General features: G+C 43.3%; 1 long non-coding RNA gene across 2 annotated transcripts in view; it reads left to right on the top strand.

The window, feature by feature from the left end:
* Nucleotides 1-1,180, top strand: part of LOC128325415 (uncharacterized) — a 60,091-nt gene extending 58,911 nt beyond the window's left edge. For both annotated transcript variants that reach the window (XR_008307437.1, XR_008307436.1), the window contains exon 3: nt 74-1,180. This is a non-coding gene — a long non-coding RNA (uncharacterized LOC128325415). The remainder of the gene's footprint in view (nt 1-73) is intronic.
* Nucleotides 1,181-24,822: the final 23,642 nt, after the last annotated feature.

The following is a 24,822-nucleotide window of genomic DNA, read 5'->3' as shown; positions in this document are numbered from 1 at the left end:
TGAAAGACCTGTGTGTCTTTCTTTTGCCAATTTTCTAGCTCGTGGTACAGAATAATAATCAACTTCTTTCTAGGCAGAAGCTCCTATGCCTCTCATGATTGCATGGCAGAATAAACTTCAACAGGTGCAACTTTTCCTATGATGGAGATGCATTTCATTCATCCCAGCCATGCAGCTGCTAAAGATAAAGGTGCTTGGACTCAGTGACCACATTGTCTTAGCTAGACCTTGACTTGACTCTGAATTTTCTTGGCTTTGTAGTGACTTCGAATTGTCTTGTGTCTGAAGCTTGATAAAATTCTGATTCCTTTTATGTACTACCATGCCCTGGATGTATTAATTTGTATATATTATCTGAATGTATGTATTAATTATATCTTCTTTGTGATATGCATCTACCCTCTCAAGGATATCTTCCAAATTAACAAAAGTGAGGATGGATGGAGAGAGGCAATACTATAGCTCCAAATGTTTTCTGGTTTTTTTGTCATAGAGAGTAGGAGCAAATAGTGTTGAATTCCAAGCTTCCCTTCCTCCAGAGAAATGAGTCTTTCCTCTGGAAGGAGCTCTTTCTGTTGGAAGAAGGGGAACTTTCCCACTGAATTTGATATATCTTCCCATTATGTCTTCTGCACACTCTTGATTTGGTGTTCGCTAGGAAAGGATGACTAGGGACTCTTTGCTACTAGAGGGTGGCTAGGGAAAGAGGGGTAGGTTTTGCCCCATGGGATAAATAGCACCTCCAGGGAGTAATCTGCATCAGAAAAATGGTTCATGGGAAAGGAACCATGCCTGCTCTCTGAATGGTGAGGGCACAGCTGCATTTGCCCTTCTAAAAAATACATGGATGATCTAATCATGTATCTCTATCATATCTAGTCTTTCTTTCAATTTCTGCACATCTAAATTACTACCCAGTAGGAGTGTGCATTCTTTTTTTGAATAAAGCATAGTGTAGTGGTTAGAGTGTTGGACTAGGACCAGGAAGACCCGAGTTCAAATCCCCATTCAACCATGAAACTCACCATGAATGAAACCATGAAACTCTGGGCCAGTCACATATCTTTCAGCCTAACCTACCTCACAGGGTTGTTGTGAGGATAAAAATAACCATGTACATCGCTCTGAGCTCCTCAGCGAAAGAGTGAGATATAAGTGTAAAAATAAATAAATATAATACATAAACAAATTCATGAACCAAACAGAGCCCATTTGATTCATTTCCGTTAGTTCTGAAACAAATATATAAATATTATATATTTATTATATAACAGAGTTCTGAACGGATAAGAACTGAGTTACTAGTTGATAACCTTTTGGTATTAATGTGGGGTTTATTCAGGTTGAGAGGGACTTCATTACAGGCAGGCAAAAGCCTGTCCTTGCGGCCAAGAGGGTCACCTGTAGGACACGAACTTTGCCCCTGAATAGCTGTTGCAGGGTAATTAAATTCCCCATAAACTCTAATGGAGGAAAGCCACAAATGGGAGTTACAAAAACTAATTAAACAACAAATTGGTAAACATAACTAAAACTGAGTTCTTCGTAATGAAAACAAGTGGAGTAACCAAATGCGGTGGCGGGGACATTGCACACACCTACTACTACTACAACTACTACTAATGTTTATATATTTGTTTCTAAACTAGTTGTAGCCATTTCATTAGTATAAAACACTTGCAGACATTAGCTTATAGAAAAGACTTGTATTTGTGTACTTCCTAAGCTTATACAAATCACTCTCATCAAGCAGTAGTGAGGAACTGGTTCTACCCTGAAACTTCCTGCCCCAAAGCTTCCTGTTCCATTTTCTCAACTGCTTCCTCCTCCAAAGCCTGAATCTAGTTTTCCTCCAAAGCCTGAATTTAGTTCTCTTACTCATGCTACACTAGCTGGGATTATTGGGCCTCATCACTGAAACTAACTGAGTGAATGATTTCAGAAAACACCCAACACTCTTCTGAAGCTGAACATTGCAAGGAGCGGTTGTTAAAGCCAGGCTATCTGAAGCCAGTAAGTAGAAACTTTTCTACTTACTGGTCTAGAAGAACACGTAAAGTTTCTGAGGAATCCCAGGGCTCTCTGGAATAAGGTTTGAACACACCATTGATCTACTACAATATTATTTGTATTTTCCATCTCTGTTTTGACAGACCGGCTTAGCGCATTCTCAAAATTACTTACAGTGTCTATTTTTATATAATCAGCATGGCAAGAGATATTGCAGTAAACAGATTTCTTTTTCACCACAAAGATACTTAAACACTGAGACAGCATATTTGTAAAGTGGCCATGACTAATCAGGTAATTGGGTCTCCTCCAATATCTCATAGAGTTCTTTATCACAGCAAAATTGTATGCTCAGAAGTTGACTGACAGCTTTATAGGTCACATTTTGCCCTAACATCTGAGAGCTGAGCTCCACATTCAGAAAAATCATATGGTAGAATCTTCTGAATGCAATAGTGATCACAGAACTGAATAAAAAGCTATTTGCCCTTGAAAACCTAACATTCTTGAAGAAAGTTCTATTCTCAGAAGGTCACATTTCATCCTAACATCTAAGATCAGGGAGGGAAGCTGGTCTCTTGGTAGCAAGCATGACTTGTCCCCTTAGCTAAGCAGGGACAGCTCTAGTTGTATTTGAAGGGGAGACTAGAAGTTTGAGCACTGTAAGATATTCCCCTCAGGGGATGGAGCCACTCTGGGAAGAGCAGAAGGTTTCAAGTTCCCTCCCTGGCATCTCCAAGATAGGGCTGGGAGAGATTCTTGCCTGCAACCTTGGAGAAGCCGCTGCCAGTCTGTGAAGACAATACTGAGTTAGATAGACCAATGGTCTGACTCAGTATATGACAGCTTCCTATGTTTCTATCTGAGCTCCACATTCAGAAAAAGCATATGCTAGAACCCTATGGATGTAGGAGTAGTCACACAACTGAATCCGCATCAAAAACTCCTTGCCCTTGAAAAACCTATTCTTGAAGGAAGTATTCTTCAGTAAATGCTTCCCTGATGTAATAGGGAAGGAGTGTTTTTTAATTTACAAGGAGAGGTGTGTTGTTGTTTTTAAGAGAGAGAGCGCATTTGAGTATACAGTTCTCCCTCTTGTGTTCAGTTTCAGCAACCTGTACCGTGTAGTTTTTCTGAAAATGTAAAGCAGTTCTAACTTCTAAAACATTATTAGAAAGCCTGTAGTTTCAAGGTTGTGCTAGGACTGCGGAGACCTCGGCTGAAATCCCCACTCATCTATGGAGCTTGTTGAGTGACCTTGGGCAGATCACACTCTCTTAGTCTAACCTACCTTCCAAGGGGATGAGTCACAGCCCAGTGGTAGAGAACTCACTTTGCAGGCAGAAGGTCCCCCACTCTGTCCCTCGGAAGTGCAGCAATAACTGAGAAAGTACCCTGTCTAGAACCCTGGAAAGCTACTGCCAGTCAGTAAAGACAATACCGAACTAGAAGGACCAATGGTCTGACTCAGTCATGCCTCACATAGTTGTTATGTGACACCACCCTGAGGTCCTTAGAGGAAAGACTGGATAAAAATGTATTAATGATATAATAAACAACCTCGAGCCCTGCCAAATGGCAATTTTACTTTGGAAGGGCAGGTGTGTACTCACATATTGTCTAGATTTATGTCAAAGTCCCTGGAAGCTTTCGGGGAGCACTCCATACATGATTCAGGTTTTTCTTTGGAGGTTAGCTGGCTTATGTCCAGGGTAAAAAAAAAAATCACTTTTTGCGTCTGGTTTTGGGGCAAACTCAAAATATCCGATATGCCCTGTAAGTCATAGTATTTTAGCCCTCTTAAAACCTGCTGTCTGGGAAAGGCCCTGCACAAATACAGAAACATCACCATCACAGATATTTCTGTCCATAATACCATCATGACTCTCTGTCTTGAAACCCTTCAAAATGATGCCTGTGTAGACTGCAGCACTCAGGTTGGACTTTTCTTGGACTCAGAAATGATATCACTAGAGAGGCACAAGGATGTTCAGCAGCAGAACTTCTGGATATAGAATTCATATCTGTAACTGGCATATATTAGCCCAAGCTACAAAACAGATCAGGAACTACTGCCTACTTTCAATCAAATACATTGACGGTGTAAACAAGTTCTTATAAAGGATTAAGCGAGTTTGAATCATCTTTGAAGGAAGCAAGTGTAACATAACAGTTAAAGGCATGCAGTTATGAGGTGGAAGTCCTTGGATCAAATTTCAGCTCGGTCAAAAGACTGCAGGCTTTAAGTGAGCAATTACATCTTGACCCTCTCATCTGTTAAAAGAAGATAACAATATACTTTACAGGGTTCTTTCAAGAATTACTGAAATAAAATTTATGTTGTATGAAGAAAAAGTGCGATATAAATCTTAATACTAAAGATAACTGAAGAGGAATATCTGGTGAGCAAGTCCTTTTTTGGATTATGAGATTTCTCCCAACAGTAGCTCCAAAGCAACTAGCTGGCAAAGGTTTTCTCATAGTAGTAATAACAGTGTGTCCCAACTAGGTTCTAATATGTTTATATTAGACATTGTTTACATTAATCACAAATATCAAACCAATTTAGAAATATTTTATAGGCAAGAAATCACTGCTTTCAGATCTAATTTTGTGTTCTGTGCTAAAAGAGCATAAAAGTGGAAGTAATCTTATTAATATCAATAGCACTGTTTGCCTGCTTGCATGCAAATTCTTACATAATTTTGGCTGAATCCATCATGCTCCAAGTGACTATCATTGTTCAGATGAAACTGCTGAGTCAGAAAAGCATATCTAAAGTATGAACGAGCAAATGGTGCAAAGCACTGGAAGCCTGACCCATTTTCATATCCTGACTATTGCCATTAGCCAAGAAGTATGGTGCTGTTCCCCAGTATGCTGTTGTAGTATTTGATGGTGACCTACTAAACCACATTACCTTAACAGCACTTAGGGAAGCTGAAGATGCATCACAAACAGAAAATCCTGTGTGCTCATCCAAAACAAAAAGCCCCTGCTTCCTATAAACATTTTGTCTTTACTGGATGTACAGAATATACAGATCTAATAAGAGTAAGTGGTTAAGAGTAGAAGCTGGGGAGGCTCCAGTTCAAATAATGGATTTCATCACAAGGTGGCCAAAAATAATCACTCTCTCAGCCCCAACTCTGCCTTTCCACTACCACCACCACACCGTCACCACCAGGGGCAGATTAATGCAGAGGCAATCTAAGGATTTGCCTATGGCAGCAAATTTTGAGGGGTGGCAAATTTTGGGAGTGGTGTGCAAGTACAGGGCTTGGGTCGGCGGGGGGAGTTAGATCTTCCTTCTCGACCTTTTAAAAACCGCCACTGTGCATTGGGATGGCGGAAGAATGGTGGCGGCGCAGCGAGGGTGGCGGCAAGAACTTTTCCCACGGGCTCGCCTGCCTCCCAAATGACAGGTCAGGCCATCTTTGGCCCTTTTTGAGGCTCTCTTCACATGGGGAGAAGATTTAACTACCCCCCCCCCCCCGCCAAGCCCTTTACTTTTAAAAGGGAATCCTTGCTGGATTCCCCTTTATGAATATAGCCATCGAGCCCCTCAAACCAGGGCAGTAAATCTTTGGTTGCCTATCGGCAGCAAAAAGCTTAATTCGCCCCTGATCACCAGCACCACCACTTCTGCCATATGGCGATCATATTGATTCACCTTGCAGGGCTGTTGTAAGGATTACCATTATTCGTGGCTTCTTTCACAGTGTACACAGCATGCCCAAACATCATCTGAAGCGCAGCCCACTCCCACACATACAGCATTCAGCTGGTCAACCTCTTGGGCAAAAATGAGGCCGGGGGGTGGGGGCAATCAATGAACATGCAGGCAAATAGAATGCATTTATTTTGCACACCGATGCTCAAAAAGGCTTTTACAGGGTCGTTTCCAGCTTGCGAGCTTTACACTGCAAAAAGCAGTGCAAACTGCAATGATTTGTGGCACCAAATTCAAACTGCAGTAGAGATCCATTGTAAGGAGGCAAGCCTAATTCAACGGGCACATACCTCTCTCTCTCTCAGGCAATATGGAAGCACATTTGAGGGACCCGTTGCGACACTGCGATCGCATGCAATCTGGGAAGTGCCCAGGAGTTGATCTCTGCCTGCCACTAGAGCTAATATTTGAGCTCTGCCTAAACACCTGCACTGTTCAACAGATTGTGAAGGAAAGCTGAGCGGTAAAGGCAGCCGGCCTTATCCTGACAAAGCACAGGATAACAGCAATCTCACAGCAGCCCAGATCTGTGCATTAAGACCTGGGGCTTTGCTTCCAGCTTAAAGAGGTGATAAAGGGGAAAGTGTTCAATTTTTATTTGTAAAGGAAGCTTTCCAAAAAGCAGCAATCTAGCATTGTCACTGACAGTGTTGTTGCTGTTTGGAAAGCTTCCTTTTTCTTTTTCTTTTTTAAGTGAGCACCTTTTCACCTTTTTAAGCTGGAAGCAGAACTGGAAGAACAAAGTCTCAGGTCTTAATGCACAGAACTGGGCTGCTGTGAGATTACTATTATCCTGCACTATTCTGAATATTTATATACCGCTTTTCAACAAAGAGTTCTCAAAGGGTTCAATGTAGCAAAAAGAATGAGAAGACAGTTCCCTGTCCCAAAGGGGCAGGCTCACAATACAAGGGAGACACCAGCAACAGCCACTGGGAGAGATGCTGTGCTGGGGTTGAACAGGGACAGTTGACACATTATGATCAACACTTGTACAATGAGTGTACAACGTACACAGGTACAGATCTGTACACAGGTCCACATGTTATGCTGAACACAGGCAAAGAAGTACACTTCCTATCTGTACCATGCATCTGAAGGACCTGTATCCAAGTACTCTTTTAAAATATAACACGTACAGTCATTCACACAAACATATGTATGAGTGAACAGACATCGATACACTCAGACAGCCTAATGTCTGAATCAACCTGTGGTCTCTCCCTGCTAAATATAAGAGAGGTACCACTTAGGGGTGTGCAGACAGGCTTGAAACCAAACTGTTTCAGTGCTGATCTGGTTCGGTTTGAAGGTTTGGGGTTGAGCTGAACCGCTCCCCCAGGTTCGGTTTAACCCCGAACTGAAACCCAACCACCGCAGTTTGGGGGTTCGACGAGCCATTACTTTTTAAAAAAACTTACCTCCTCTGGGGGCTTTTCCAAGATGGCAGGGTGGGGTCCACGGAGGTTCCCCCTCCCCCGCTGGCCTTCCTTCCTTAAAAATTTGCCCAGTTCAGGTGTCTTTGGCCCTTACCAGGCCTATTCCCTGGTGCAGCAGTCAGGGAATAGGCCTGGAAAGGGTCGAGGGTGCCCAAATCAGGTGGATTTTAAAAGAAGGCCTGCCAGTGGGGGGAGGGGGAACCTCTGCAGACACACACACCCCACCACCTTGGAGAAGCCCCCCGGAGGGGGTAAGTTTTTTAAAAACAAATGTTAAGGCTCATTGAACCCACCCCCCAGATCAGACCGGCGGGGAGGGTTCAAAGGGGGCCCATACCAAACTGGCCCGCTGCGGTTCGGGTTTGGTTTGAACTCGAACTGAACCGGGCCAGGTGGTTTTGTGCACATCCCTAGTGCCACTTTAACAGGAGCCTCTGTGCCCAATTAGTAATGGTAGTTTACAGTGCTGAGACTGAGACAGAATAGTCTTGCTGGGTGGGTATCAAGGAGGGTGTGTTCAGAATGACTTGGCAAGGTAAGTGGGACTTATATCACCCTCACCTTTTGGTGGTACCAGCCTGACTACTGGGAAAGTATCTGTGAATCATCTTGAAAATTGAAAAGGGTACATCAATGTTAATTACTCCCACCTTTGCTCAAGGTGACTCACATCATTGTTCATACATATAACATTCACGCGGTGAAGTAACATAGTGCTGTAAATCAGCCAACAACCAACACCTAGCATAAGTTCCAAATGATATCTAACTTAATGACTTTCTAAGCACACTGGCTGACATTCAGCACAGTGTAATACCAGCAGTAGGGCCATTTTCAGAAACAAAGAATAAGCAAATGTAGCAGAAATACTACACTCTAGGTTCTTTCTAGGTAGAGGCCAACACCCTTTCCATCAGAATCAAAGCACTTTATTACATAATGAGAATCATGGCCGGGCCTTCACCTAACACATGCAGGTGATGCGTGAAGAACCTCACAAAATGGTGGTGACATATTATATACTCATTCTTATCCTTATGTTAATATCTAATTATACACAGGCTCTTGTAAACTGAGCATCCTCCCCACCAGAAGGACCAATCATGGTTCTTCTAGACAAGATACATTATGGTCCCAACTACACATGTAGGCTCTTCAGACTACAGTAATCCCATTGTTCATTGTTCCCCCTCCTTATTACACATTCCAAAAATCATCAGTTCATCCTAAACAGTAACTTTGGTTCACTTTCTCATCAGGGATTTGAGGCCTAGTAGCCCAGATTTCTGTTACACAAGCAAGCCTTGCAAAAATGCTTGAAAGCCAAAGGATAAAGAACATCATTTCTTGGTAGAAGTTGTCCCACAGAACTGCGGAAACCCATGACAAAGCCCAGTTCCATACAGACTGCTTCCCAAATAGAAGCAAGAGAACCATTCACTGGTGTCCATTCTACAATAATTAAGAAGCTGAAGTGCTGGATGTTAGGGATGTGCCTGAACCATAGCTGGAAACGCAGTTCAAGCATGTTTTGAGAACAGCATGGGGGAGCTTTAAGAAAGAGGAAAACAGGTCTTTACCTGTTCTCCGTTGTCCCATGCATCTTTCTGCTGGGTCAGCACTTGGCCCAAGTACCCTGTGTGGCACAAGCACACACATGGTGTCTGCGCTTGCACTGACACCATGTGCTTGGTGGAGCCGCACGAGGCTTCTTGGGATGTGCACTGCCCCAGCAGGAAGCTGAGGGGTAAGGATCTGCTCTCCTTGTTCTTAAAGCTCCCCTGCACTGCTGCCAAAACATGCTCAAACCGTGCTTTGAACTGCAGTTCAGGCTCATCCCTAACTCTATGCTGGTTTGGTACCCAGAATGTGGAATGAGCACAGCTCACCAGGTCCTTCCGTTGCTCTTCTTCAAGAGGATTCTGGCCTGAAACCAGTCCTATATTCCAGAGGGCTTTTAAAAACTGTGGTTTCCCCTGATGTTTCTTGGAACCATGTCTAACAGCAACCCCTTTGTCACAGAACTGCCCCTACGGGGTGACAATCCCGATGGTTTGTACTAGGACTAAGCCGAAACAAGCCCTCACCCAAACTTCATAGCCTCCTGTTACAGACAATGAAATGCAACCCCCCTCCCCAGACACTTTTGACAGTTTGGAAGGACGGCAAACAGCAGTGATCACAGTAGTGGCTGTATTTCCTTCCTTCCCTACTTGACATTCAACATGTCTTCATTAAGAAAGTGATATCACCCTCACTCTCAAGTGGCAACATTATCTTCAGTCACACTGTTACTGTGCAAAATTTGATTAGCCAGGGGCATTGTTAGTAGAGGCGTAGCTAGCAAGGGGAGAGGGGGCCCATGTTCACCCCTCTCCCTGGTGGCCCCTCGGAGTGAAAGAGATAATGAAGAAAATAGAGAGGGGTGTTGCTGGGGGCCCCTCAGGAGCTGGGGGGCCTCAGTTCTTTGAACCTATCCACTCAATTATAGCTACACCCCTGGTTGCTAAGTACTTGAAAGATCCGGGGCACTGGCCCACAGCCCCCACTTTGATAATCAAACTCAATCATACCTCCCCCCAGAATAATTACAGATGTTTTTTAAAGGCTCTAATATAATATAAGACCACACCTATGAAGGTGGGCACAGCAAAGAGAGGCGGGGCTAGGAGCTCTCTCCCATGCTTGGTTCAGGTGTCTCCACTGCTGAACTTACCTTCCAGAAGAGATCATAGAGGCGGGAAGTGGCTTACAATCTTCAGGGCTCTGAGCAATTCATTGGAGGCCTGTGGCTCATGGGCAATCCCCTTATGACTCCCCTGCAATTAGCTATTTGGCATTCTGACATAATCACATTCACAACATGATTCCTGATTGGGTGAGATCACGTTATAAAAAAGAAGTCGACCTGCTGAAAGACAGAATAAATGGCCCTGACGCAGTTGCCCCAAGGTGTAGCAAGCAGCAGGCAAACATGTGCAATAGATTGCCCCCCCCCCCGCAAAAATTGGCACAGTCCTAGTTTGCATTGGATGTGGTTCTGCTGCTCTAAAAATTTATGAGACTGTTTTGACTGGAATGGAAAAGACCCCCAGTGAACAATTCAGAAATGTGTGCCTAATAAACTTACTACTGCTTCAAACATTATTTTAACATCCCTCAAAATCTGCAACATTTCCCTTATGCCTCTTTCTATTCTGGCTTAAAAAACCTCACATTAGGCAAACAGTGATAGTGACTTTATTAACATGAGAAGACAGGTTTCCCCAAAATTTCTCTTGACAAATCTTCTTACAAGCAGTATAAACATCTTGGGCAACCAACCAGGGCCTGCTTCATCTATCAGTCAGCAAATCTGGAATCCCCAGTTTTTACTGGCTCCGTCTAGTTAAACTGTTTGGCATCCGTTCAGTGGAAACCAGAGCAGCTCTCACTACTATTGATTAGATAAGGCAGGGTACACCTTTTTCCTTAATCAAGCAAGCAGCATTGTTCTTAGAGGTTCATGGAAAGCCTTTGCAAAAATCTCAGAGCTGATGACCTCGATCATGAGTCAGTTTGCAAAGCAAGGATGAAGAAACCTCAGTGTAACATCCAAACAAGGAAGGAGAAAAGGAAGAAGACAATGGTGCTACTTGAGGACAAATGTGATTCCAATGAACCACCAACCGATTGAGCCTGAGATTATGAGTCAAAACTCTCCACCTGTTTCGGAACTACTAAACTGTCAAATTAAGGAAACTGGAAAACAAGTTAAGGGGTTAAACAGGTCTGTCACCCAATTAAATAAATTTTAATCAAATTTAATAATATGAATATTAGTTGGTTGATTAATAAAATTAATTAAATAGGTACACATAAAAGCAATCATTCTGAAGGAAAAAAAACAATATTTTCTTTGGTTTTAGATTGTGTACATAGGTATCATAGCAGACACTATCCTGTATGAAAGAGAAAGGGGGAATGTTATCATGTCTAGCAGTTATGGTCTTTGTCTATGTACTGGTACAGAAGTTGTTAAAGTAAAAAAAAAATCTGATTATCTCTTTTATTCAGTCAAAAGGCTTTTAATGTGTTAATCTAATCAATTAATTGGCTAAACATTGCAGCAGTAGGGAGGATGCTGGGAAAGTGATAATTAGAACTAGAAAAAGAAATGGAATTGAAACAATGGAAACTAAAATACCTTAGGTTTTGGAAATAGGGACCTGAGAGATTATGAATGAATACTGGAAGATGCAAGGTTGCCTTTGAAAACTTTGGTGCAAAATGCAAAAGTTAGATTGCTGATGGGAGCCCAATGTTTTGATTGTACAGCATCAATATTATACCAACTTCATTCACTTCTGTGTGTTTCCAGTTTTGACCTGTAAAGCTCTAGATCTTTGGGACCAGGATAACGAAATGACTGCCTTACGCCACACCAACCTGCTTATGTGCTTTGATCATTAAGACCCTGCTTTGTATCTCTCCAGCCCTGAGGTGTAGTGGATGGAGCTGAAGCACAGGAACTTCTCAGTGGTGGCACTCAAGCAGTAGAATTGATTGCCCTGGAAAATCTGACTGTCCCTCCCTATCCCAAATCTTCCAGAGACAGGTTAAAAAGAGTGGTGTTCATATTTGTTTAGAGTGTTTCTGGGAGCAATCTAAGAACTTGGTTTTATCTACTCTGGTATTTGTATTTGGGACTGCTAGTCTGCCTCCTTTGATTTGACCTTTAGACTATAGCCAAGAGTCCATGTCTCTTGGAGGTCCTACCACAAGGGGAGGTCTAACTTTCAGGCTGCTCAATGGCCAGATTTGGCCATTTGGATGCAAAGGCGTAGCTATAATTGAGCAGATGGGTTCAAAAAACCCAGGCCCTCCAGCTCCAGAGGGCCCCCAGTTCCACCCCTCCCTATTTTCTCCATTATCTCCCAAACCTGGAGGGGCCGCCAGGGAGAGGGGTGAACACCTGGGATGTGAAAACAGGTTCAACCATTTGGGGTCAAACCAAACCATCCCCTATTCGGTCCGACCCCGGACTGAAAACTCCCCAACTGTTTGAGGGGGTTCATGGATCTATTTATTTTTTAAAAAATAAAAAACATTTTTTTACTTACCCCCTTTGGGGGAGTTGTTGGAGGCAGCAGGGGGGGTGCCCATGGAGGTTCCCCCTCTCCCCACCAGCCTTTATGCCACCACCGGCCATTTGGCCAGCTCTTCTGCCCATTCGGGCCTTCCCCCTCTGGCGCAGTGGCCATTTTGGAGGCCTCTGTGCCTGCACAATTGTCATCTGCATGACCCAGGCCATGCAGAGGACAATTGCGCAGGCACAGAGGCCTCCAAAATGGCCGCAGCGCCAGAGGGGGAAGGCCCAAACAGGCCGAAAAGCCAGCCAAATGACCGGTGGCAGCATAAAGGAAGGCTGGTGGGGGAGGGGGAACCTCCGTGGACCACACACACACCCTCCAACAACTACCCTGAAGGGGGTAACTAATTTTTTTTTTAATAAAAAATTACTCGTGAACCCCCCTGGACCAGACCAAACTGGAGGGAGTTCGAGGGGGAGCCGGACCAAACTGGCCCGGTCCAGTTCAGGTCCAGTCTGGAATCGAACCGGAATGGAACGGCCAGTTCTGTGCACACCCTTAGTTAACACGAGCCTGTTCTCCACTAGCTATATCCCTGTATATCTAGCCCTTCCCCATGGGTCTGCATATCCATTCCTCCATTCAATCCAGTATCAACACATTAACACTTCCCTTCACCTTTTCTACCCCAATGTTATCCTCCAAATTATGTATCAAATTATGTACCGGATTTTCTCTCATCCACGAATGTAGCAACTCTAGGTCAGTGTTGAAGAAACTAAACACAGCAACCCATCCATCTCCTTCAGGTTTAATGACTGTTTGGCTTGTATTATAACAAATGAGTGCAAGGGAATACCTTGAACCAGCTCCCTTTCCTTGCATTTGAAGCTCATCCCAAATTCTGCATACCCACCCCATAAACACCAAGCAAGTGATGAACTCCCTTCCTGTCCCTTACTCTGGAGGCTATCTATAAAACCAATCAGCTCCTATAGGAAATGATCATATACTTTCTGTTTAACTTCATTCAATGCTAGCTAGCCCACCAGATGGAAGATCTCCAGAATAAAGTAGCCAACGGTTATAATCTGTGGTAGGCCAGCAGCATTTGGAAATTCTTGTGCCTTGTACATTCATGTACTCACAAACTACTGTGGTGATTTCACAAGAGCCCTGTTTCAGTCTCTCAAGCTCCCACATGTTGCATAAGCTTACCTAGAAATGTCAGATCAGTGACTTCACACAGTGAGGCAAGGAGTCAATGTACATCTTATGTCCATCTCATCAGGTTTTACAGATTTGCAGTGTGTTGAGTGGTGGATGTTACTACAGCTCAGTACTGTAGTAAACTGTGGAACTGAACAGCCTCCTTTGTTACTCGAAAGCAACTGAGGACAAAATACTTAGCTCACCCAATCTCGTCTACAAAAAAGAATGAAAAAACAGGTTTCTATTTATGAAAAATAGTGTCTATCTTCAAGTTCACGGAGTTTCAGGCAAAATACACTATTAAAATGTGAGGGTCAGTGGTGCACCTTGCACAGAGCCGAGGGTTGCAGGAATTTACTTCAGGAAGAGGCAGAGGAATACAGTATGTCAAAAGACTTGCTCCCTCTCTGCAATCCATTAATTGCTTTAGAAGGGAAGAAATACTACCCTTTAAGCATGGGCAGGGCCCTGGGCCCTGTTCTCCACTATCACTGTTCCCTCCATTTGTCAAATGCAACAGACACCTAGCTAATGAACACATAAAGGGCAGCTTAGTCAACTAATTGTTATGTTATTGACACCTTCATAGAATCTTAGTAAGACTTTATTTTAAGTAAACAAAGCAGAACCACTGACAGATGTATACAAAAAGCTTCATTGGGTGTGCCAGGCTGCAGAATCACTGGCAGATAGCAAATTGGCTCAAAACTCCAATAATGTTTTACTTTCTGATTCTGTGCTAAACCCTGCTCTCTCTCTCTCTCTCTCCTCAGCATGACGTAAGACACATGGCAGCTCTTAAGACCATGTATAACCCAACTCTAGCCAGGGGCTCTGTGCAGGTGTGGTTAATAGTTATTTAATGATTCCTCACAATTGCATGTATCTGTCTGAACATAAAGGCTGTCTGATCATTATCTCTTTTTCCCCCCTGTACACTTTGTGCAGTCATCTTAGCAACAGCTTTTCTATTCTTGGCCCATGTTCCTATTCCCAAATGCCTGACTACAAGAACTTTTTAGAATTATATCATAGCACCAGATGCAAGAGATTTCTTGTTGTCCTGTTAACCTAAGCTTGAAACAGGAATTGCACACACATACACAAACAGAATTATTTGCTCCCTTCTCTCAGGATCCATGAATAAGCCAAACAATGTAGATTTCAAAGTTCTAATTTTGTATCTTTCTTTGCTCCAGCAGTGACTCATCCAGTTCAGATCTCCACCCGTTTGAATGTTTACACAATGAAAACAAACACTGTTTAAGTTGCTAAGAATACAGTTATCAGTAAACAGAATATGGGCTACTTGCTAAAGCACCTGAACACTCTCTCCCCTATAAAGGTGATATGGCTCTTCCATTATTAATAAAAATGGTCCATGTTCTCATATTGAGCTGACAGTACCTGGCCTTTTTTTAAAAAAGAGGGGTTGTTATAATCACTTACTCAACCTGATATGGCACAGAGTCCTAGAGTAATCTAAAAGCTAAAGCTTATCTGCACACCTCACTGAAATGAGTGCACACACCCTTCATGCAAATCTGATTTGACTATAAACCAAGTGTTGATTTTATAATTGCCATCAAATGCCCCACGTAAGGTAGATTAGCAGCATGCCAAGAAGGGAACGTCAAAGCAATATTGAGGAAGGACTTGGAACTTCTCTCATAGACTTGATTAGGCCACCAATTCATTGCCCTAAAGTTCCCAAGACACAATACTTCAAAACTGTGAAGGTGTAAGAAGGAATGATCAAATGAATGACCAATCATATACCCACTTGCCTGAGGGCCATCAGATACCTGAAAAGTCTGCTTTGATTCAACAAAAAGCAAAAGGAAATGTCTGTATGGTATCATGTCCATCAAAAGGAAAGAAGAGTGTGGCACAGAAGACTGCTTCAAACCACACTAGGGCACCTATATCACTGCTGTCAAGATCTGCTCACTGGGCAAAAGAGGCACCTTTCAAAGGTGCTCTTTCTGATAAGCAGAGGGAGATCAACTGGTTCTATGCAACCAAAGCTCAGCACCCCTTCAGTGGCAGTTGCAAGCCGTCTAATGGTGCAACGGGGGAATTTCTTGATTATCAAGCCAGAGGTTGCTGGTTTGAATCCCCGCTGGTATGTTTCCCAGACTATAGAAAACACCTGTATTGGGCAGCAGTGATATAAGAAGATGCTGAAAGGTGTCATCTCATACTGCATGGGAGGAGGCAATGGTAAACCCCTCCTGTATTCTACTAAGGACCACCACAGGGCTCTGTGGTCACCAGGAGTTGACACTGACTCGATGGCACACTTTACTTTAATAATAGTAAGTGGCACCTAGAGTGCACTTAATATAGCCCAGCACATTCTGTAGAATTAGAATATAAGCAGTAGCTTATATTCAAATGGCATCTGCAGAGGACAGCCCAACGTCCTGGAATACATCCATCATTGAACCAAGATGGGAGGAAGCAAATCCTTAATCCCAGGTGGAGGGAGCACAAATGCAGGGAAATGACACCAACGTCGACTTTTCCGCTTTTGCAGAATAGGTTGCTATTGGCTTTAAACAAAAGCTGATCAGGATCAGTGGGCCTGGTTCAAAGAGGACTGTGCATGGACCAGATAGGGAGCTGGGCCTGGACAATGGAGGCGGAGAGTTCAAATCCTCTCTCACCCACTTTTACTCAGAATTCAGTTCCATTGATTTCATTGGTATTTATTTTCAACTGTGCGTAGGATCACAGCCTTAAACTGAATTTTTTTGCAGAGTTAGGCTGTTGAAATTGCATTGACTTCCATGGGATATTAAGCAGCCTACCTGCAGAATAGCCAACTTGGCAGTGGCAGCACCAGAAACAAATGGGGATGGGCACACAGAAGTGGCAAAATGCATTTAACGGGTGGACAATCTGGGTCCTATAAATTAGATTTCTGAAACAGAAATGAGGGACCTGTGGGTGGCAAGCTATTTGGGGCGTTGATGCCCCACATCCATCCCCCTGGAGCCACCTTTACAGCTTGGTTTCTCATGAAATGATTTAAAGGGAGATGTATTGCTGTTCTATCAAGGATGGCCAGATGACAAATTGCAGGCTGCATCTGACTGCCACCCTGATTCCTTATCATCTCCAAACCACTCCCTGAAGGAGATACAGAGCAAGAGGCATCACTTCCTACCTGGCAGGCACCCCTCCAATTTTGGGAGGCGAGAGGGAAGCAAAAGGTAAGTAGTGGCACAACGTCTCTCCCATCAGAAAATGTGAGGTTACTTCAGAGCCAAAGAGGACCTGGCCCTTGAGCATCTTGGTCAGGGAGCATCCAGTCTCCCAAGCTCAAGACGGTGGTCATCTCTGCCCTATATTGTTGGTTCTGGACCTAACATGGGCCACTCCAAGAAGGCCATGACCACCTCCTGGATCAGGAGAAGGAACTCAAGAAGAAATTATGTAATATAGCCATGGCATCTTGCTGCTGCTCCACATTTTGAAGGCAAGAGGGAACCCTGATAACATGCTTCTTTTCACATGTTTGCCAACACAAACGAATGGGTAAACTATCATGCATGATCTCACCATTTCCATCCACATTTGCATAAAACAGAAACTTATGCAACTATGGAATTCTACCATGAACTAGCTGTTCAAGACCTGAGCAATTACCAAAGATAAATTGCATTTGCTCTAGCTACAGTCAGTCCTAAGTAGTACTGTAACTTAATATAGCAAAATATGTGCATCTTACTAGGCATAATTTCACAATTACATGTACAAATCTGTTGCAATTCAATGTTTTGATCATTGGGTCAAGGATGCTGGGTCATTCCAGATCTTTGTACAAACAAGGTCAGTGTTTGAAGTATTTATTAAAAGTTAGTCATGTTTGCAGCATTTCCCCCCTATTATACACCTTATATATATTATACACCCTTATACAGCATAGGAACATTGTTGTTCAAAGTGAAAATATAAGTTTCTAATTCGCATTCAGCTTTTAACTCCTGCCAGCCATGTAATAAAGTATGGTAGGCTTTAACTATGTAAGAGGAAGAAATGTGCTTACGATGCTATTGATCCCATGGGATCAAGATTCTATTCCATTAATGTTTTGGAGACTTTCTTACCATTTCAACCCCTCCCTTAACTAGTTGGGTTTATTGAGTATTTAGAACATTGTGGTGCTATTTGCCAGTCTTAATCATTTGTTTGGGTCACTTAGGAGTAGTTCACATATACAAGCACATCATTTAATTACTCAAGTGGTGACTGTGAACCCGAATCATTAAACAGCATTGCGTTCTGCCTGGTTCCAAGGCATGGTCTGAAGAGAAGCCACTTTGCTGGAGGTAAGCAGATCTAGGTCTGGTCAGTGCGCCCATGTATGACACCTTGAGTTCTACCATGGAAGAAAGGTAGGATATAAATGTAATGAAAAGAAAATAAATAAATATCTGTGGTGCTTGACCTGTGATTATTCATGCTTACAGTCATCAAGTGATGATTGTGCATGCATGATGATCGTGCATGCATGAAGCTCAGAATTCTTTGATCTGATCCATAGTTTTCGTCATTCCAACCATAGCAATTTGCAAGCACTTTTCAAGGATTCTAAGTGCATCCCATCTGAATGCCTTAGCACAACCAAGAAATATGGTTCTTGACGTCTTCTTCATCATGAACCACACCGCCTATTGAGATCATCAGGAGAGGTCGCCTGGGAAAAATTATGGAAAACTGGTTTAAAATTTACAGCATGTTATGCTTTAAAAGAAAATTATTATAAAATGATGTATAGATGGTATTTGACACCAAAAAAATTGGCATTAATGTACAAAAATGTTCCAAACAAATGTTGGAAATGTGGACACTCTGAAGGTACTTTTTTCCATATGTGGTGGACCTGTAGGAAGGCTAAGGCCTATTGGGATATGATATATAATGAGTTAAAGAAAATATTTAAAATGACATTTCCTAAGAAGCCAGAATCCTTCCTGCTGGGAATAACACAAGGAGTATTTTCTGCAACTGATTTAACATTTTTTATGTATGCTTCTACGGCTGCCAGGATAATATATGCACAGAAATGGAAGAGCAATGAACTCCCTTCAAAAGAAGATTGGCTGATAAAAATTTTGGAATATGTGGAGATGGCAAAACTTACAGTATTGATAAGAGATCAAAATTTAGAATGTTTTAAAGAAGATTGGAAACCATTTTTGTTGTATCTAAAGAACTATTTTCCTACTATGGACTTTACAGCAGGGTTTGAAATTTAGTAATAACAGCAGGTTGGGTAGATTAAAATTGTGTTTGTAAGGTTTAAATCTATATTTTGAATCATTATTATAGCAAAGATAAATTTGATAGCTGATGATTCACGAAGAGGTCTGAGCGGGAAGTCCTTATTTGTTTATTTGTTGTGAATGTTAATAAGAATATTGTCAAAATCAATAAAAATTTAATTTGCAAAAAAAAAAAAGAGAGAGAGATCATCAGGAGAGGTCCGTCTGCAGTTGCCACTGGCTCGTCTGGTGGCTACTCGGGGACGGGCCTTCTCAGTTGCTGCCCCGATGCTTTGGAACATGCTTCCTGCTGAAATAAGAGCTTCCCCATCTCTGACAATTTAAAAAAAATCTTTAAAAACACATTTGTTCACCCAGGCTTTTAATTAAATACAATTTTAATAGTTTTAACTTCATTTTAAAATATTGTTTTAAGGTTTTAAATCGTTATAATGTTTTAACTTTTTGCTGTCATTTATTTTAACCAACATTTTAATTTATTTGTTGTCATTTATCTGTTTTAACTAATGTTTTAACTTCTCTGTTTTTGTTGTAAACCACCCAGAGACCTAAGTTTTGGGCGGTATAAAAATATGTTAAATTAAATTAAATTAAATTAAATTAAATATACCTGTGCTCTGATAACATTCCCAAATTCCAACTGTTTTGACAACTCAACAAGGATCTGGTTTCATCCATCATCTGGTACCAAGATGTAACTTCATGCCAGAGAGAACTCTGATAGAACTGCTTAGATCCTTCAGTACAGGATGCAATATCCTCTCACAACAGATGCATGAGCAATGGTTTCCTTGGAGAAAACCACTACAGGATTGCCTTCAAATGAAAACAACAATTCAACAGCTACCAAAATTAAATTGAGGACATCGCCAGATTGTTGCAGAGATCTTTGGCACAAGTTCTGAAAGCCCCCTAAAATGCTGTTGGATGAATTGTTGAGAAAACCCAGAGACCTGTATTGTGCCAGCCTTAATTGGGAAAGAGAGGATGAAGCAGAATAATTTCTTGATACCGGTTCTGTGAGACTCCTTGAGAAGACAGTGCACAGTTAAAAAAGGACTAAGCTAGTGGCTGACGTCGTGACTAATAAAACATGTATGTTTGGGGTTTCTGTGATTATGCAGTAGTAAGAATCCTTGTGCAATTTCCCCAGTCCTCTAGCACATCCACTGTTGTGTACGAGTCCTAGTACTTCCGAACAATCCCCTGTTCCTAAAAGTGCCCTGTAAGATGAGAAACATGTCACTCACCTTCAGCCACATGAATCTGCTCTTAAAGTCTTGCTCTAAGAGCACAGGCAGCACTCAAAAGCATTAGGGCTCTTGTGCATCTAGTGCAGGCTGGAGCTGTGGGCACAAGGGCTCCCACTGCATGTCCACAGAGGCTTGAAGCATGCACACTTTATTAGTCGCAATGTCAGTAGCAGAAGCAGGCCCGTCATTTCATCAGCATCTTAGGTCACAATCCTGTCTGGTGGGAGGCCCTGCTGGCCTCACCGGTTCCAACATTCCCTTGAGTCATCAGCCAAGGCCAGAGAGGCTCCAGGAGGGGCAGGTGGCCAGGTGGAGCAGCTCAACAAGCAGCCAGCCGAGATGCTGCAAGACCAAGGAGCCGGGCTAGAGGGGCCAGGGGAAGGGCGGGAGCAAGGGAGGGAGGGAGCAAGGGAGGAGGCAGCAGCAGACAGAGGCACAGCTGAGGGGGATAAGGATGAGAGCAACCTGATAGGGCAGGGTGGAGGCCCAATCAGCGGGGGCGTGGGATGCATCCATTGTCAGGAGGGATTTAAGGCAGGCTCGGCCAGTGATGAGGGGCAGTTGGCAGGCGAGTGGTGGAAACCTCCAGAGAGAGACTGCCACAGTGACCCCAAGGAGCCTGGAGGAGGAGGACTCGGGTGAACCAAACCCCCTCCCCTCAAAAACTCTGTGGCCCTGCCTGGGGTAGGTGAGAGAGAGAAGTAAAACAAAAGAACGGCCGTGGAGAGACCAGGGTCGTGACAATCCTAAACAGTTTTTCATTGAATGAAAGCCCCATTGAAATCAATGGGACTTGCTTTGGTGCAGAATGTTTAGTACAGGGGTACCACTTCCTCTCCTTTCAGTTGGTCCCTCTGTTATGAATTTCATTCTTTCAACACAATTGCTCCCAAAAACTTGGAGCAATTTCATTTTAGAACAAAGAACTGAAGAAATTCATTCCAATATGCTTTATTAAAGGGTGTTGTTTTAATACTCGCAACTATAAAACAGGACATCAAAGCGCTTTTGATGTAAAGTTTATTTAGCAGACTTGGCTTTTTCCGATGATTGTGCTAAGCCTCATAGATCCAAAGGCAATACTATGTCTATTTAAACTATAGCAGGAAGACGCATGGGGTGATCAGCTACACAGCTTATATGAAAGCACCATGTGCTCTTCACAGCAAGTTATGATACAGTATGGGAAAAATCTGCCTCCCTCAAATATTGTCTGCTGCCTGCTTCTATGAAATCTCTAAATATAAGCGGTCAGTGCTATGATATTTGATACAACCAGGGCTGAATGTATTCTGTTATTCTATGCGAGAACAGAAGACGTGCAGAATGGGGTACTGACCACAGAATTCCAAAACTCCTGAGAATCTCAACTATAAACAAGCGTCTAGCCCTTAGGGCTGCAAAGATAAATTTGAAAAAGTGTAGAGCATGCCTGGTGAACTTCTGATGCCAGAACAATGGTAGAATTAAATAAGCTCTCCATTCAGAGCTCCAGTGTCCTGCATAGCTTCTTGTTCTTGACTAGCAGAAGCATTGCTTAAGTTGCCTGTCCACACTATGTCAATCACATGGACACATATTCTAGTCTATATTTGGATGGAGATGGGAATCCATATTCAGGCACACATTCCTCAATGAGGATAGATTATGAGTCTACATATCAATTTAAACTCATAATATTTGATACACACATAGACCTTCAACATGAAGGCTGAATCTAGGCAAAATTGCCAAATAATGTGATCAGATATAATTGGATAACAAAAAGCAATGTCTGTGCATATTTGAATTTTTAGAGAATATCAAATGAATACAGATGGCCCCGTTATTCCCAGTCCTACTATTCATGGTTTCGTGTATCTGCAATCAGGAAATATATACCCAACCTCAACATTTGTGGTAGAGGGTCTCGTGTATCCTCAGTTTTCAGTGCACAGATCTGTCCATATATGGTTGTGCTCTTCTTGCATGTGCTCTGTGGGTAATGAGAGGAGTTTGGAGGAGGATGGACGAGTGATGTGCTGTGTGTGTGTGTGTGTGTGTGTGTGTGTGTGTGTGTGTGTGTGTGTGTTGCTTTTAAAAACCCTTTTCCAAGAGCATTTGCAGCCTTGGGTAGCCTTTGGTATCCTCGGGGAGCCATAGAGAGCTTTTTGGAGCCCTTGCTCTTGAGCTTTTGGAGGCTTTTTGTGTGTTTCTGTGGAGCCTTAGCAAGCCTGTGGGGAGCCCTTTGGAGCCTTTCCTCTGCCACTCCTGTGGAGCTTCTTGGAGGAACCTCTTGCTGCACTGTGCAGCCCTGGTAGGATGATAATTATAACTTTAATCAATTTAATTTCAATGTTTATGAAATTATGTTTTAAAATTTTAAAATTTCAAAAATGTAATTTTACTCCCTGGTAATTAATTATAGTACTGTAATGTATAACAGTAGCTAATTAAATAGCGATTAAAATTGAATTACTGTATCCTTTAAAATTCATTTTTAAGTATGAAAGGTACTGTACGCACACAAAAATTGACTTTAAGTATCCATTGAAAACTGATTTTAAATACTGTACTGTAGCCATTAAGATTGATTTTAATAATCCATTGGAAATTTATTGTAAACTCTGTACTGTTTCCACTGAAAAATGATGTTAAGCATACATTCTAGATGAATTTTAATTATCAGTTACAGCACTGTGCTGTCCTTTCCTGTGCTGTATCTGGGGGATTGAGGGGGGGGGGTGTTGTCTGGCACAATTACTATGCTTTACTGTACATCATTGTACAATTTTTTCCTTCCTCCATGGTCAAAATGAGCCACAGTGGAGAGCTCTGCTGAGGGGAGTGGCACTGGCAACTGGTTGCACAAAGTGTTGACCTTGAGCGAGAAGATGAAGGGCATGCTGATGGACATGCTGGCTCATGGGGACAGCTCGGCATCCATTGCACAACATTGAGTCCACTGTCGACTCCATAAAAGGAAACCGAAGCCAGTATTCATGCAAGTGTGATGTCCAGCACGTCTCAGTCTCAAGGTGACATTCCATCCACGTGATCCCCACATGGAACAGATAGAAAAGGCCCTCAGCCTGTGGATAGAGGACCAAGCCCAGAGGAACATGCCACTGGGCGAACCAGTAATCTGTACGGAAGGGCTGCAGCTCTACAGGTGGTTTGTGGTGGAAGGAGGTCAAGCGGCGGGAACCCCTGAAGGCCCTGAGTGCAGTTTCCAGGCAAGCAAGGGCTGGTTTGAAAGATTCAAGTATGGCTACAGCCTTCACAATGTAAAGCTGTCAAGGGAAGTAGCAACGGTGGACCACGAGGCAGCACAACGATATCCATTGGCTGATTGAATCCGGAGGGTACAGGCCAGAGCAGGTCTTCAGTCCTGATGAGACAGGCTTGTTCTGGAAGCAGATGTCATCCCACTCCTTCATCAGCAAGGAAGAACTGCTCTGGATTTCAAGGCAGCCAAGGACCACCTCTCTCTGGTGGTGTGTGGCAATGCTGCAGGGGACTGCATTGTCAAGCCTATGCTCTTATAATAAACACAGAATCCTCGTGCCCTGAAAGGGAAGGGAGAAAGCCAGCTTCCCAACTCCTGGAGCACCAACAAGAGAGCATGGGTGACCATGGTGGTTTTCCCTGGCTGGGTGAACAACTGCTTCCTGCATGAAGTGCAGAGATATCTGGCCTCCAAGAACCTGGCCTTCAGAGTCTTCTTGCTGCTTGACAGTGCCCTGGGCCATCCTGAGGCCCTGCAGTTTGCATACCCAAACCTGGAGATCACTTTTTTGCCACCCAACACCACCTCATTGATCCTACTGATGGACCAAGGTCTGATAGCAGCCTTCAAGTCCTGCTATACTTACCACACCTTCAGGCGGCTACTGGATCTCATGGAAGCCGATCCCTGTCTGTTGGTCAGCAATTGCTGGTGGAGCTACAGCATCACAGACTCCATTGAGAACATCGCGGAATCCCTCCCAAGCCCCACACATGAAACGCAGTGTGGAAGAAGTTGTGGCCTGTGGCAGTCACCTCTTCATCTACTGCAGCCGTTCCTTCAGTAGCAGATGAGGTGCCGCAAATAGCCAACCTTGCGCACACCATTGGTGGGTAAGTTCTGAAATACATCGAGTCACATGAGGTGAAGGAGCTCCTCCAATCCCATCAGGAGGAGCTCACAGATGAAGAATGAGAGGAGATGATCCAGGCAGCTCCTGAGAATGAGGGAGAAGAGGAGAAAGAGGATGAGAAAGAGACGCTTCCCAAGCCCTTCACCACAAAAGGGCTCTCCAAGATTCTGCCGCTGGGGACTGCCTTGGTGGACAAAGTGTTTGAACAGATGGAGTGCAGCATCAAGTTCAAACAGCAGCTGGAGGCTGCTTTGTAAACCTATAATGATACCTACAGGGCTCTGCAAAACAAGACCAAGCAAAGCACTATCACCAGCTACTTTGCAAAGGTAGCTACACCCACCACAACAGCTGCGGTGTGGCAGTGGCCATCGTCACCACAAAGCAACACCTGCTTTTGAGGTCTTGAGAAACACCAGCTTCGAGGTGGCAGAGGACGATGGTGATGACAATGGTGGCTGCAGATCCACCTCTGCAGGGCCTGCTTCTGCTACATGATCTGTGCTCCCAGCAGAAGCCTGGAGATGGAGTGCTGTTAACTCCAGCATGAAAGAACTCCACTGCTTTTTTATTTTGATTTTTGCCACTGTAGGCCACAGACTGGAGTGCTGCTAACTCCAGCAGTGGACTGAACACACTCCACTGCTTGATTTTTGCTGCCGCAGGCCAGAGACTGAGGAGAGAAAGA

Source organism: Hemicordylus capensis, chromosome 4 (assembly GCF_027244095.1).
Source record: "Hemicordylus capensis ecotype Gifberg chromosome 4, rHemCap1.1.pri, whole genome shotgun sequence".
Classification (NCBI taxonomy): Eukaryota; Metazoa; Chordata; class Lepidosauria; order Squamata; family Cordylidae; genus Hemicordylus; species Hemicordylus capensis.
The sequence above is the reverse complement of the archived record's forward strand: the minus strand, read 5'-3'. Positions and strand labels throughout refer to the sequence as shown.